Below are 16,595 nucleotides of genomic sequence, written 5' to 3'. Positions count from 1 at the left end.
TATTATGTATTTTACTTTCAAGTTACAGTCCAGGTTATTTTAATGTCTTCCCTTTTTTAGAAAACCTAAGAGTTGCTGCTATTGTCCCTCATGGTTTTCTGATACAAAAAGGCAGGGCACAAGCAACATTGTTATATGGCAATTAAAGCCTAGACATTTCATTAGAACTATTGGATAGAAAAATTTTTTATGACAGCTGGTTAAAGATTTTTTTGTTCTCGGTAAAACTACAGTTGCATGCTGATATATTTCATCTAAAGATACATATTGGATGCTATTATGTTTTCTTCATTCAGACTTGGAGTTTGGGAAGTTGTGGACAAGATACTATTTTGCTTATTCTTTACTTGGAGATAGTGTACGCCAGATTTAGAGGTTTTCTACAGCTCCCAAATGGCACGGTCCCAGCACAGCGTTAAACCTAAGTAATCAAATGTGATGGGAAAGAAGCAAGCCAGAATTTGTTGCTTTAATTTGAAAATGTACATAGTTGATTATTCCCCAAAAAACAGCACAGCTGATTTAGATAGAGCCAAATCCTGCAGCTCTTATGCCTTATATCAAAACTAAATCACTTCTGACTTGAATTGGTGTTTTACAGGAGTAAGAGTTATTTGGATTTTGTCCTTTGTAGGAAGTTTCACAAAAGAGAAAGTGTAACTGCCAGGTTACTGAAATCATGCGAAGTTAAGCCTGTGATACTGCTCCTACGATTTCGGCGGAAGTGCACACTGAAGGCCCATCTATGTTTGCTTGGTAGAGGATGGGATTAGGTCCTGCTGCTGCTTTTTGTTCCAGGTTAGCAGACTCTGATGGCTGTGCAGTGAAATCCATTGTGTTTGGCAGATTTTTTCCTGACATATAGCATTTTTCTGATATATAGCATTGTTTGGGAATTTTAAGGACTTTCCTTAAAAAGAAAATCTTCTTATGAAGGACTGTTAGCACTAAATATTGCCTATGTCTCACTAACTAGCCCTGATGTGGTCCTGTAGCACTGAAAACCTATCAGACTCTATTTTACAGAGATTCAAAGACTTGAAACTATCACCTCCCATCTCTAATTCTTCCACTATACTGCTTGACCTTTGTGAATAATGATTTTGCACAGATGCAGGCTAATTTCCTTGGTCTGGACCTTGATTTGCAGTGATTTGCAATCTGATTTGCAATATATACACATTTTTCACAATAGTTACTGCTTGACTTCTCAGATTTAAACCTTTTAGCATCTTTGAAAGAACGCTTCTTCCACAGCTGAATTTCATAATGAAATTCCATGACTGAATCCTCATCACCTATAAGTATTAAATTTCTACTTTGTCTGCATGTTGCAGTATGTTGCCTTGAAAACCACTTCACTCAGCTTCAGACTGGGTAATGATCTCATTTTCCTATATTACATTGGTCTTGGTTAACCTTAGAGGGTTATTCTTATGTCACAGGAGACATAAGACTGCTCCAGAAGATGGTAAATTCAGTTACAATTTATATCTAAATCTTGAAAATCTGAGCAGTATTTATTCTACAGATTTTTTTGCAATCTTTTCAAAGCTCAAGAAGCCTCAGACATGGGTGTCTCTTGGAAGGCTGAATAGTGAAATACTCCTCCGGTCACAAGGCTTCAAGGGCCTCACAGCAACCCTCTTCCTAAATATTCCCTTATATGACAATTGACAATTTTGTAAATCATACTCTACATAGCAAACACTGTCATGCTACCTGTTAGAAAGAGTGAAGTGGCCTAAACTGTAAGTCAAGATGACCCTTTTCTGACATTTTGTGAGTCAGACTAATAAAGTACAGGTCACCCAGATAGCTAGCCTGATACATTTTTTCCAAATTCTCACTCTGTCACTAATACTGGAGATCACAATTACAGTCACTCTGCCACACTGGGAAAAGGTAAAGTAACATGGACATTTTGGACTGCGCCTTGATTCCAAGACCATCACCTCATTCATGTCCCAAACCAGCAGGCTGCACTTCATCCGACTGGACAAAAGGAGGGTGCTGCCTCAACGTTCACTGCCCTGCTAGCAATGCCGAGGTATAATTATGCCTAACTCATCATTGCCTTTGGACTGCAAAATGGCCCAGCTTTGTACAGTTCTTGACAACCTACACTCTGCACAATCTTTCCACTGAAGAAGTTTATGTGCTTCTTGGAAGAGCTATTTGCAAAGCTGTTGTCAAAGGAACTCAACGGGACTGCTCCCTTTGCAGATCACATAAAGAATGGGAACCTGAACCCTGTGCTGCAATTCCAATTAGAGAGTTAAAATTATAAAAATAAGAAACTCCAGTACATGCCATATAGAAGAACAAAATGCTTAAAGAAGTAAAGAAATGGCTGCAGTTCTATAGGTTCTGAGAGGTTCTACAGTTCCAAAAGGTTTTCAGTGCTACAGGACCACATCAGGGCTTGTTAAATGAGACAGACAGCCACAGTTCAAATACTGCTAACTGGAGACCAGTCAATATTTCTGCCTTTTACCACTGACAAAACAGTGGCAATTGAAATCATTAAAACACATAGAGGTAGTAGGTTTCATAACCTCTCTTTTAAAAAACCAGCATCTGGTTTCTTTCTGTAAAATCATCCAGAACAACAACAAAAACATTACTATACAGCAAAAGCAAATAGCCTTGCTGAAGCCTAAGAAAGACCACCAACTTCCAAGAAGTTACTCAGTCTTTTTGCTAAACTACATGTGAAAACTCATGTCAGATTGCATTTTTTTTTAAATATTATTTTCTATGTGAGTTAATCTTCTCAATTGCTAAAAAGTAAACACTGTGGGTGTTAACTGGTAGCATTTGTGAAAACTAAGTATTGTGCTGCAAATGTGTTTCAGAAAAGATAGGGGTTTTGTAACAAATCCTAAGAAAGATTTGTCTAGTACATGCTTGGTTTAATCCCTTCAGGTAGATAAACAAAAAATATATGAGCCCTCATTTTAACAAAGAGAGGGAGCAGTGATTTTCTTCTAGTCAGAGTACTTCTTTTACAGTTAAACCTAAAGCCCTGGTACAAATTATTCCCAGACACACAGACATCTTAATCAAACAGATAACAGATAAGCATTGAGAAAGAATATTCCTGGGGAAGACAGTCATGCAACATCACATCTGGAAAGGGATCGATGCCTGCCAGAAGCCGCATGAGAGGGCTGGTCTTGGTTTGGAAATGAGCTGGTGCTACCTGTGATCAGCCACCTCAGACATAGCTGGCAGGTCTGGAAATGCTCCATTAATGTCATCTTTTATTCTCCATCTCAAAACAGATCTGTTTTGTATATCCTCCAAATACTAACCTATGCCACAACTGCTTTCATGCAATCATTCCCTAATGAATGAAAGGTAGTGTTCCCTGTCCTATTGCTCTCATCAAGACTATCCTTCCCTAATGATGTGAAACGGACCTGATGTTTGCTAAGTACTAGCACTTACAAACCCCTCTGAAATCACCTGGCATCAAATAAAAGCAAAATTGATGATCTATGTCTCCATTTCTTCTGTCTATATCTACATATAATGCTGATACTAACTAAGCAATACATTGTTTTCTCCCACCCTTCTGCTACTTCATTTGTGGAACTGATTGATCCCTTGGATCAATGATTTACAGTATGCTGAACAAAACCAGCAGCAGTACCAGGACATACTTCTTAAAAGGTTCCTCGTTATTCTTTCTCTTCACAAACCCTTTTTATTTCACTACTGTTTGACCTATCACCATTAAACCTCTCTGTCTGAAAGGCTACATTATCCATCAGCAGAATGAACGGTTTCACAAGTAGTGAGATAATGGGACAGAATCTATGCTTCACTAATGTTTATGCAAATCTGCATAACAGTAACTAAGTAAAATTATAAAGCCCTTCCATTTTAAACTACATACATAAGTTAAATACCAATCAAGCTGAAGTTGTTCTCTATCACAAAAGTCTTCCAACAGCAACCGTTTGCTAAAGAAATAGAGCTTTGCAATTACTTGTTTGCTGATGGTAAATGAGAAAGCATAAACAAGGAGGAGCATGGTGGTCTTTTCAGAGGGAAAGGCTGTTATGCAAAGAACAAGACATGAACAATTTTACATATATTCTCCATACACAAAGCAAATGGACTGCAGAGCCTTACTACACATAGTAATCTCTGTTTAAAACCAAGTCTCAGAAAAATCTGCTAGTGTGGATACATTCAATGTTTACCAACCATTTTGAATATTAAAACATCCAGGATACTAAAGATATCTCTTATTCTGCCTATTGGCACAGTAACATCCAAAGCACTGTTTAAGGGCTTCCAGAAGATCTAATTTTTCCATACTTGTTGAAGTCCCAAATTTTGAGGTCAGAAACTATTTATATTAAAACAAAAATAAATCCACCATATACACAGGAGGCTTTCTACTATTGGTTGCAACTTCTCCACCTTCTCTTCAACAGAAATTACAGTTCCTGAGATATTTTTATGAGGACCAGAAACTATAACAAGGCTTGCTTGAATATGAAATCTCTGTCCTGAAAATCTGCATGCTGACCAATCACTGAGTGTTTATAATCTACACCTTAGACCTTTTCCATTTAAAGGCCAAAAAATTGGGGCTTCAAGAAATTGCCTGGTCCTTCTTCCTGCCCCAACACACAGGGAACTATATTTAAAATAATCCTGACAGATGCTTGTTTCATCTCTTCTTCGGTTTACTTCATAAATATTGTTACATGCTCTTTATAGATGGATGAAACAAGGCACACAGTAAAGACAAATATATTAGCAGTTCACATTAGTATGTTGTCTAACACAGTTATAAATCACAATCACCTATATGGCAATTAAATCTAAATATCTATTTGAAAACCTAAAAGTAACTTGCCTCAGACTAACTACATACAAGAACCATGAGCTATAAAATAAAGGAACTTCAATAAAAGATACAAAACTATTGCTGCAGCTCTTTCACTGAAAAGAACATTTCTCTCTCATAAACCTAAAGACCAAGAGGAACTCTTGAGTAACAAGCACTTTTTAGCATTCATAAATACTAACGTATTTCAGAAGGAAAATTCATTGTATTAACTTTGCATTTAGGGGTGGTATTTCACAATCACCCTTCCATGGGGAAATGCAATGACAGCCAGTATTATCTCCCATTACCAAGCTGGAAGATCTTTTTTTGAACAGAAGTTCAGTGGAAAATGCAGTATTCTCCCACGAGCAATACTGAATAGTTACACCAGCAGCATGTAGGGGGATGACAGCTTTAACGATTTGGCAAGATGGACAGCTGGCACTAAGCATTACACATTCATCAGTAACATTTAAAAAACAGCTTTTATATAGAACACAGAAGAACTGTCCAAATTTGCTCACTGCCAAATCACTTGAACACAACCAAAAAAGCAAAGAACTAGTTAGAGAGAAAAAATTTCAAATACTCGGCTGCAGGAGAAATAGAAGGAAAGTGTTAGGATACAAAGCTAACATTTTCAACAAAAGAGGAAGAAAATCCTGGTTTAAGTCTTAAGAGAAAAAATTAAAATACACCAAATCACACACAAACATAACTGATTCAGAAAAGATACTTTACAGCCCATAAAACTCTACAAAAATCAGCTAAGAATGAAACTGATCTACCATATCAGACAGTAAGTCTACAACTATTTGCACTGATTTTCCTTTCAGATAAAATATCATTTGGTTATGTTCATTATTTTCAACTTCCTTAAAAAGAATAGGGTTACATAAATTTGTGGCTTGTATAATGAATATTCTAGGCAGTTATCAAAGTACTTACATTCCCTTGGATTCTTTTTAGTTTTTATTTTTAAGGAGTATACCAAATCTGTAGTAAATTAGCAGCTGGTTTATGGAAACCAAGGCATTGATGCTGCTATTCATGACTTGAAGTACCAAATAATATCAACATTCTCACTGAACACAATGGCATTAAGGAGGATGGGATCCATTATTGCTCACACCGAGTCTAACTACTAAACAGCACCTAACCCGAACAGTGCCTCATTGTTCCCCTGTGATATTTCATAAAATAATACAAATCATGCAACTAAATAGGTCTTAAAATTGGTTATAATCTATTCTAAACAATTGGCTGTAAGCAATTAGGCTTTATGATTAGGGTGACATCATGTTCAGCCCCTAATGAACACAAGATCATCTTGTTCATCTTTTCCCTACCTCCATGCACTGAGAAATAGATCCATTCAGGTCATAGGGGCTGTAGCAGTCTTTAAGTTAAGCCAGCAGAAAATGTGACCGATAATGTGCAAAAGTTTTTGAGTGGGGATTGAAATTTCTTTGAAACAAAATCCATCTCCAGCATAAAGATTTGTGAAGTCAGACATATCAAGTATAAATTAAGTGATTATTGTTTTTGATTAAAAGATTGTTCCCATTACTGCTAGAATACAGAGGAAAAATCAGCTAGACTAGCAGTATATCAGGGAATAGTGCATCCCTAGAGCTTTGCACTTTTTCATGAAAATAACCCTATATGAACTCTAAACACTATATGAACATACAACACTGTGCAGAACTGAAAAAACACATAATAATGCTTTTTGTTGAATATATTTTGTAAGATACAAATCAAATCATAGAGTGGTGTTTTTCATGTGATTTCGTGAACTTCAATAATCCAGTCCTAAGGAGTCAAATTAACTACAGAACGTACATTGTCTGCTACAGTTGACTAAATAATTCCTCTGCTTTCTTTCTTCCTGACCCAAAGTTGATTGAGCTATTGTGCAGTAATCCACACTTAATTAAACTTATTTTGAGATATCTTTATGCAACAATTTCTCTAGGGCACTTTCCTTTATAGGGAAAGCTCATTATACCCTTTTTTCCATTTTACTGTAACTAAGTCATTTCTGTCAATATTCCCAGGTTAGGGCCATAAAATGAAGGTTAGTTTAACAGACCATTTTATTAACTTACTTCCCCTGAGGTTTTTCTTTTTAGATATTTAAAACAAACAAACAAACAAACAAACAGCAACTTCCTAATTTGGTGCCTTATTAAAAATGTGCTAAAAAGAACAAACTGGACATGGCTAACCTACATTAAGCATGCACTGAGAATTACAACTTAGAAAGTGAATTAGACTTAGTTTGCACTCATTTTCCTGGAAGTCTCTGCAGGTCAGATAGGAGCTCCAAGGAGATGAAACATCTGATAAGAACTAACATGATCAGAGAGGTTCCAGTTACATCTCTTTGGGAATACAGTTCTTTCTTTTAATTACAAACTATTTCTAATTCAAGGAAGTAGGATACATGAGCTTCTATACTGATCTAACATTACCAAAGGGTTTCTTTCATTTTGCAGTAACACTCTCTGGACTAGTTATATGACTTTATGGATATTTTTATGCAAGAAAACCTACATCACACCATAGAATGTAACCTATTAACGAAAAAGAAAATTCTAGGAGGCAATCAACACCATTTAGATTAGCCCTTAAACTAAAACCAAACCAAACCAAAAAAAGCATCACACATTTGGTAAACGAGTAGTGCTGACACCATAAATCATAAGCAAAGGGGAAAAAAAAAAAAGGGAAAAAAAAAGAAAAAAAGCTCTTCCTATAGAAGAAAAAAATTTTAAAAATCCAAAATCTACTTAGGTAAAGGAATATCCCTCTTTTTTTCTCCCTTCTGTTATTAAGAATAATTTTCAACTGCTTAAACTGGAAGCTTTCGTGTTCTTTAGATTTGATATCATGCCTGGTTTAATTTCAGCATCATTTTGAGAAAACCAACACACTACAACTTAAAAAGAGCTGTTTGTGATGGAAGCTCGAACACTGCAATTACTATATCATTCTCACCTCAGGGACTATGAAAGTACATTTGCAAAACCAACAGAAAATCCAATTCTACAGTGTGCAGTAAAATGATAATTTTGACTGCCTTAAACTGGATTTAATGATCTGTCTTCTGCTGAACTACCCATGCCAGCAAGATGCCTGCAGCTTTGCAGAGTATCCCAGGCTGTTGTACAACCATCTATGAGAGAAACACAAAGTACTTGACATGCTAAACAATGTATTTTCAAGGATAAAAACTTCCTATCTTTCCTGACATCAAATCCCTTCCAGAGCTCCTACTGGAACATACAATAATTGAGTTAGTTATTCATATTTCATATGTGAAGTCAAGAGAAGTCAGTGAAAAGTTGCACGAAGTGCAGGAATGATTCAGAGTCAACTGAATATCGGGCATCCTTTAAAGCAGTGCTATGCCACTGTATAACAACTCATCTTTTTAGGCTTGTAGAATAAAACTAAAAACATAAATTCTCTTTTTTCATCTGACACCCTTTTCTCCCTGTGATCTATGTGCTCATGCTACTGGAATGCCATTTAAGTTCACATGTGATGATACTTTTATCAAGCCATTAAAGTTTCCTGCAACTTCATTATTTTCTGCTGTTCTTCTCTTCTGGAAGACATAATTGCTGACACAAATGGAATGGACAGAGCAGATGAAAATTTCAAAATTCAACCACTACTTATTTCAGATAACACTAGCAATGTGTTATCTGTGTTCAATGTGCTAGTAAAAAACAAACAAACAACAAAAAAAAAACAACAAGATAAACTTGTCTTTGGGGTTCCCAGGAGAAGGGAATTCTGGACAAGATGTTATTTCTCAGTTAAAAAATCTCACTTGCTTTTACACTAGTTTCTAGTTGAATAGGAACCTTCAGTGTCCAGCAGTTCTCCAGCTGCCCACATCTGGGAGACAGTGTTCACTGAGATGACAATTTGATGGCCTCAGCAAGAATCCATCTTGGGCACAAAGCATTCCATAAGCCGGCCTGGCACGTTCTCATTCACTTCTTGTCCTTACATACAATGCTGAGCAGCACAGAATTGTATTAATGCTACCTGTGCACTATGTTCTGTATATACATCTGGGCTAGTCTCGGCACAGAAGATCCTGTGTATGAGATATAAATCACACACACAGTCACGCGACGTCAATGCCACCACATTCCTTACACTTTTCTATTTATACATGTGGGAAATGTATATATGTATTTATACATGTGGGAAAATAGAAGATATTCCTCTGAAAATTGTGAGATGAAAGAACACAAAATCAGAACCAGTGCTACACAGTCTCACTTCCATTTTCAAAAGCAAACGTCAAAGGCACAAAAGAAGTTTCAAGGGCACGAATATCACTAAAAATTAAGTCTGGACAATTCATATAAGATGCAGGCTACAGGGTAATGCTTTAAGCTTGCTCATATAAGAATTAGTTGTAAAACTACAAGGCAGGGACACATAGGTATTTATTTGACATGGGGATGGAAGTAAATTTTTCACATGCTGATGGAAATTTTATTTAAAAAAATCTAGACACCAGCATAAATACATTGCACTTGTTTACAGTAATAAAAAAAATAGAAAACTTGTTTATGTCTGGCAAAGGAGCTGTCAACTTGTTTTCCATTTTAGAAGACCTCAATCTTTCTACTTTCTGCACATGAACAAGTATTGAGATAAGGGGCAATAGGTCAGGAGGAATAAACATTCCACAGCATGTAAAGCTGATAGAACTGTGTTTAGCCATAGAAATACCTTTAAGTTTCCTAAAACTTTACTATGATTGGGTATATGGTATCTCTTACATCTTCATAAAGCACTACAAAAAATGAGGTGCAAACAGCATTGATTTTATTTTTCAAATTATTTCTACTGTATGCAAATCTGTTGCAATTTTTACTGCTTGAAAAGGCTGCCTCAAATAGAAGGTGGTTCTTTAAAAAAAAACATCAAACAACGATTAGACGAGCATTGGGCCAAAGGACTGCATCTTTTAGGAGCAAAGGAAAAATGAAGCAGCTGACAGCTATCTTGAGAGAACTGATAGCAGTTCCTAATTCCATTAATACTTCCCCTGCTGACAAATGGAAGCAACAATACAAAATACAAGTTCTCCTGCATGTAAGGAGACCAGCAGACACTTTATGGGAAAAGATGTCAAAAGGAAATAATCTGTGATCAAACCAGAGTCACCTTACTGACATTAACATATATTAGCACTTCTCTCACAAGTTCTACATGACCGTTTGTCACTATTACCAAATCTACACATACACCTGCAAGTTAAATTCAGTGAGGCCTGTTTGAGAATGTTAACAATAGAAATTGTCCAAGCATTCACGAAGGCAATATAATCCCATTAAGATGAAAGAGTTCTTGAAAAAGGAAAAAATAGGAGAAAAATTAAAAGTTTTTGCAATCACACACTCTCTGAGAGATCTCTAGTAATTCATTCTAAGCCTAAAATCACAGTGATGGTACTGAGAAAAGGACCATGGCAGCATTTACACTCTGGCATTGTCACAGCCACCATTCTACAGCACTTGATCTCCCATGCACATGGGGTGGTTTCCTTATCGCTATTAGCAGAGCTCAAAACTAGTTTGTTCTTACTGAATTGGACTTCAGCCTTTAACAGTGTGGGCCACATATTGTTTCTCAATCACACCTGGCATAGTTGGTATTTCCTTTAAGTTGGCCCAAATTATTCTTCCAAATGATTTCAGAGTACCGATGCACACCTATTTATCACATAGAAACTTCAGCTGTTTTGTCCTTGAGCTTTGATATGATCAGTAAACTGACAGCATGTAAGACTGCGCTCACACTAAGGATTGTGTCATTAGAGGATGGCAAAACAAACACGGGCTGAAAAACAATAAAATACTCACTGTGCATTGTTTTACTTGATACATATGGGGTACACAGCATATGTGGGGAGAAAAAAATAAGAGAGAAGATACAAGAAAGCTGTAAAACTGCAGCTGAAATTACCCACAGATTTTGTTTCCCAAGTCCAGTTTTTCAGCATTTCCGGCATATAGTGGTTCAATGCTGCACTTAACTATCGGCTATTATTAAATATGGTATGCAGATACTGCTGAGATGGCACTTAAATTACTCCTTCCCACACTGAAATCAGATACATCATTATTCCAATCTTAAAGCTAAGTTTCTTGGTAATGGACTTGTCTTACTAGAAAAAAAGAATTATCTGGTGACAAGGTTTGGAGTTACATAAAATAACTTTTTCTCTATTCTGCTGCCTACACTAAACTGCAAGGATGAAAAATGCTGGTTTTAGAAGGGGCTGCTCTCTCCTCTTGAACTTGCTATACTGAACCTGACATATAGAAAAACGTATTTATTAGACTGCAAGTGCATTAGAACTGAAGGAGTTAAATTACTTTGGGGGTGGAATAAAAGATAAGATGACCACATATTAATTTTCAACAACTGCTGCCCAGGAAAGATTCAGTTCATTGTATTATATCAAAAACTCTGATGTCAGGAGAATGCAATAAAAGCTCTGCTGCCCGCTGCTGACCCTTGATGTGGACAGAGTTTACACTATCAGCTTGCAAACACATTTAGACTTTGCTTATCCAACCATATAAACAGACTGAACTATACTATATTGCAGATGATTAAAATAACTGTTCTTTTGAAAGGCACTTCCACAGAGGCAAGTGGTGCAACAGACACAAGATGCACCAGAAGAGCCACACTTAGCTGCAGTGGTCATGCAGCCCCCCCTCATGCTCACAGCAGAGAGCTTTCCTAAACTCCAGAAAATGAAGGCTAAGAACCTTCCACATCAGTAATAAAGAATGGGGAAGTTCCCCTTCTAAAATAAAGAAAACTGCATGCTGGTTATCAAACAGCATTCATACAACTATAATTACAGTGCTAGAAGTCAGTCATACCTCCAGCAAGGGATGCTACCACCCCCTTCCCATGTGTGACTGATTAACATTTGAGTCTGATGCCATATGGAGTTAAGAGATAAGAGAACATAATAAGATAAGGTGAACAGAAGTGTTCACATACTCCACCATCAAAATCAGAACAACATTGCTCATTCCCCTAACTTCTGCTGACTGCTGAAACAGATGGCCAGTGGACTATGTTTTGCTTCTGGTTGTTTTCTTCTTACATATTTTCAGATACATTCACAGCAGCTGGCACACAAGCCAGACACACTTCATTGCAGTCCTAGCATCAGCATGGTATATGTAGCCATAAATATATACTCAAAGAATTGTCATAATTCATTTATTCAAGCCTTTGTGCTAAATGTTACTACGCAAGTAAAATGTATAGTTTGTAAAAGCAACAAAATATATTCTAATACCTAAAAAGGAGACCAAATTCTTGGTCTATACATAAAACACATACTTTTTAGCATCTGTTTCCTTACTATCATTAAACAGCCCTCTTTCATGCCAACACAACTGAAAGTTTGCTCAGGTGAAGACTGTAAAATAAGAATTTCAGATTTACGACCTTTACCTAATGGGAGGGAACTAATTTATGCTGATAAAGCAAAGCCTTCACAAGGTATAATCCATGGCCCAAAAGTGAATACGGTTCTGAAGAAATTTTGGCTTTCTCCTTGTTTTTAATCATCTTTCAATTTTGCTGGCATTGAGATAAGAGAAGGACCAGAAGCCAAACAGGACAGCAAGCCCAGCAGTATTCCCTAGGAGCCTATCATTAATAGTTTTGTTTGTTTGTTTGTTTGTTTTTTAATCAACACTCCTGCCTAGTTGTCTTGTCTGCAGGTATGCCATCTTCAGATTATGCCATAGTAGGAAATCTAGCGAGCATCTGAACCATACTTTTCAGGTTTATTCATCACTGCTTTTGTAAAGAAAATTATTTAGACAATTTCCTATCCGCCTCTTTAAAATAACTGAAGAAATATGTTTCTAATGAAAAGGTTGGCTCTGGATGCTTTTTGAAAAGCTTATTTTTTTCACTGTTTTGAGGACAGTGTTGCAAAGCTCTCAAATGTGATACACTGCATAAGACCCGCTTTCTACCACTGCTAATTCTCTTTGACGCTGCAAGTCATAAAATTACCATCCTGTGACATCCAGCATTATTGCTGCAATTCAATAGCTGTGTTCAAGAAAATATCAGGACAAAGAATGATAAATTGTTAAACTGAACATGTTAGAATATTTCATTCATAAGCAATGATTTCAAGAAAAAGGAAGAAACTTTATGAAATCTGAGTTTCTACTGCAACATTAACTATTAACTTTAATGTAGAAAAATGTTATAGAGAATGGTAATTATTGCTGTAATATAAATATTTTGTAACACATGCTCCGGACACATTAATGCATACAGCCTCACCACAAAGCTGAACACATCATGATTCACAATGATTTTTTTTAGAAAGTTTTCAAATCAGCTGAAAATATCTTCAAGAGGTGCTTGATAATGTAGAGGAGCTCAAAGCCTGCAAGAAAGACTCAAAAGCCAAGCCAGGACTCCATTGGCGCAGAAGGTCATCACCCTGTCCCAATAGCACAGGATACAAAAAGTCAGAGAGTGAATAAAATGCTATTCCAGTAGTCTGCAGCTCAGGCAATGCTTTTTCTAAGTACGTTTCTGACATCTAATTAACTGCCAGCAGTCTGGGACAGGGGCACTTATAGCTGTTTTAAAGCTGTTTCTTTGCAAATCCCTTTCCTCAATTGCACGGAGCAAGCTGGAAGTCTCTGCTTCTTCTGAAGGCTAAAATGAACAAATGATTTTATTGTCAAGTTATAAACTAATGAGCACATTATCTCTGAAAGGCAAACAACATTCCTGAGGAGAATGGGAAAGATTCTGATCTGACATAGAGCATCTAAACTACAGTAAAACAGTTGAAATCAGTGCAGTTAATCAATTTCACACCAATGTGACTGAGATCTGAGCAAGATCCAAACGAACAGAATTGGTATTTTTTGTTTGTTTGTTTTAATAAATCTTTTGTTGTCATTATACAAGCAATCACTGAAATGCATTTTTAACCTTCTATCAACTTAAATTTTAGTAGTAATGTACTTGGCAGCATATATGGACCATTTCAATGCTATGCTTATCACATTCTCACAGGAAAAGATGATATGGCAAAATACACGCACTAAGCCATGCAAACTGCTTTATTAAAATAAAGGCTCAAAAATTTTGGACCTATTCAATCTATTTTCTACTTTTAAATGGCACACACTGGCATTTTCAGTTACCTAACTTTATGTAAAAAAACATTTATGTAAAAAAAAAAGAAAAAAAAAAGAAAAAAGAAAAAAAAAGGAAGCTTCACAAAGATTAATTGAGGTCTCCTGAAACATAATTGAGAACTTGAAAAACTACACCAAGGTTTAGAAAAAGTCATAGATAATTTGCTTGACATACCCTAAAGTGCATGAAATAAAATACTATAGCTTACATTGCTCAAGACAAATGTACAGACTTTGGCCATACTCTTGAATATATGGTTTCTGAAATCAGCCTTCCAGACTTTTGAAAAGCGAGCAATCCACTGCTCATTTCTGAAAGGAATAATTCAGGTTCTCATTACTAGATTCAGAATTTGGCCTGGAACAAGAATTTAGACCAATTAACCAGTATACCACTTCCCCTCAAGTAGCAGGAAATTCTGGTGCCCTCTTCTAGTGCCAACTGCTTTTGTATCTGCTTTTGTTTTAAACCATTTGCTCTATGTGAATGCAATCAAATAGTGCAAGAGACTCAAAATAAAAAAGCTGTTCATGTGTTCTAGCTGTTCTAGTCACTTCCCATACTGTGATGCTTCTTGACTGTGAAATCCATGGCTGTGGCATCACTGAAAAAATCTTACATCGAGTTATTAAAGTGGGATCCTTGGTGAAAACCTCAGAGCAAACATACTGCTTATAATGAGGCTTCTGACAGGTCTCTGTGAGAAACCTGGAACCAGATGCAAGCACAAACCCAGCTTCTTCTTGCTAAGGTAACATTACAGGGAAACCGAGTAATGCACTGATCTTACAAGCAGCAGCATTCACAAGCTGTAGAGCACTAACAAAAACTCAGAATGACACTAAATATAAAGGATTAGTTTCAATGATGCTAGAAGGGAGAAAAAATAGAATATTGTAAAAGCAAAAGTAAATTGTAAAATAAATATTTAAGGATTCAAACTAATAATAGAAAAGCCCATAAATCGTATTTATAATCGCTCCCTTTCCTACCAAACATCCATCTTCTCCAAGTGGATGCCTATTACCAGGTCTTCAGCATACGCTATGGGATAAAGAGAATTGTAGGAATCTAGTTTACTACTGCAGGGAAGAGACACCAGAGAAAGGTTTAGAGGAGCAGAAAATCCTGAAGAATTTTTCCAGGGGACTATGTACCATTCTGCGTGGTGTGATTCTGTACAGAATGACATACCACATCAAGCCAAGGCAGCCAAACCAACGGTTACCTTCCTCTCAGTTACTGTCTTGCTGTTTGGGGTCAGGATTTGAGGCACTCGAGTGCGGGAAAGGTAAGCCTGAATAAAGGGCACAACCAACCATAAAAATAACATACTGTACAGTACCTATACTAACACAAGACATGGCTGAACAGGTCTTCCTGAGAGATTAAGTGGTTCCTGCGGTTTCTTACCTGTTTCAGGTAAGAAATAATATAAACGATAATTTTGACAAGCCCACCGAGCAGAGTGCAAGAATTATATTTGTTAGGCCACTATAATGACAGGCCCTCAGAAACACTGATGTTTCTCACATTGCTCTGCAATGTGCCCACTGGAATAAATACCTGTCAATTCTAGAAAATGAGACTCAAACTCTAGAAACCTCATTTTTCAGACAAATTATTTTTCTTCTTCTGTGACCATCTTGTGGCCAGTCCCTCTGTGCAAGAGGCCTCAGGCACTGCAGCACAAATATCCAGTCAAAATCATTGAGCTCCTGGCATCGCATTAGCTGGAGCTGTTTGAAAGATTGTAGGAATTAATTTTTACAAACACATTCCAGAATCTAAGTCCACATATCAATGTTGTATTTCAAACTTTTTTTCATAACAAACTCCTGTATACTGCATGAGGGAAAAGGGGTAAAGTCAAGGCCAGCAAGAGTACATCATTAAAACCATGTCAAATGACTGAACTACAGACTGAAGGTAAATAAAAGTCTACCTCAGCTCCCAAGATGTTTCTGAATCACATATACATGTGCATGTGCACACATTCGTTTCATGTGTTGTTTTTGTTTTGTTTTGTTTTACTTTGCTTGTAGTTTTCTGTTTCATGCTATTTTTTCTTTTACTTCATCACACTGTTACATCATAAATTGTACCATAAGCTAAGAATAACAACTCATAAATCCTGCATGCCAATTTACCCACACTGTTCTCTGAGTAGGTGTTTCAAGAAAAGCTTGGTCAGCCTTAGGTAACTCTAAACATAGCATTATTCACTGGGACTGAAATAAGATTTAATACAAACTTAAATCAAGTTGTTGGGTTTTGTGTGCACTTAAAGAATCAGGATTTTGCATTTTCCTTCATTGAGAAACACCAGAAGAAGACATGATGAAATGTATAGCCTGGGGAGGGGGAACTTATTGAATTGCTTACCAATAAGTTTCTCTTCTTTACAAATTGATACACATCTACAATCAGCAGGAAGCCTCAGGATCTAGCTACATGGATCACATAGCTGTAATGATGGCAAGGATGGGAGAAG

The 16,595-nt window shown here is 36.6% G+C and overlaps 1 protein-coding gene across 13 annotated transcripts in view; it reads right to left on the bottom strand.

The window, feature by feature from the left end:
* Window positions 1-16,595, bottom strand: part of GALNT18 (polypeptide N-acetylgalactosaminyltransferase 18) — a 317,660-nt gene that overhangs the window by 92,503 nt on the left and 208,562 nt on the right. The window lies entirely within an intron of this gene.

Source organism: Anser brachyrhynchus, assembly GCF_964034855.1.
Source record: "Anser brachyrhynchus genome assembly, chromosome: 5".
Taxonomy (NCBI): Eukaryota; Metazoa; Chordata; class Aves; order Anseriformes; family Anatidae; genus Anser; species Anser brachyrhynchus.
The sequence above is the reverse complement of the archived record's forward strand: the minus strand, read 5'-3'. Positions and strand labels throughout refer to the sequence as shown.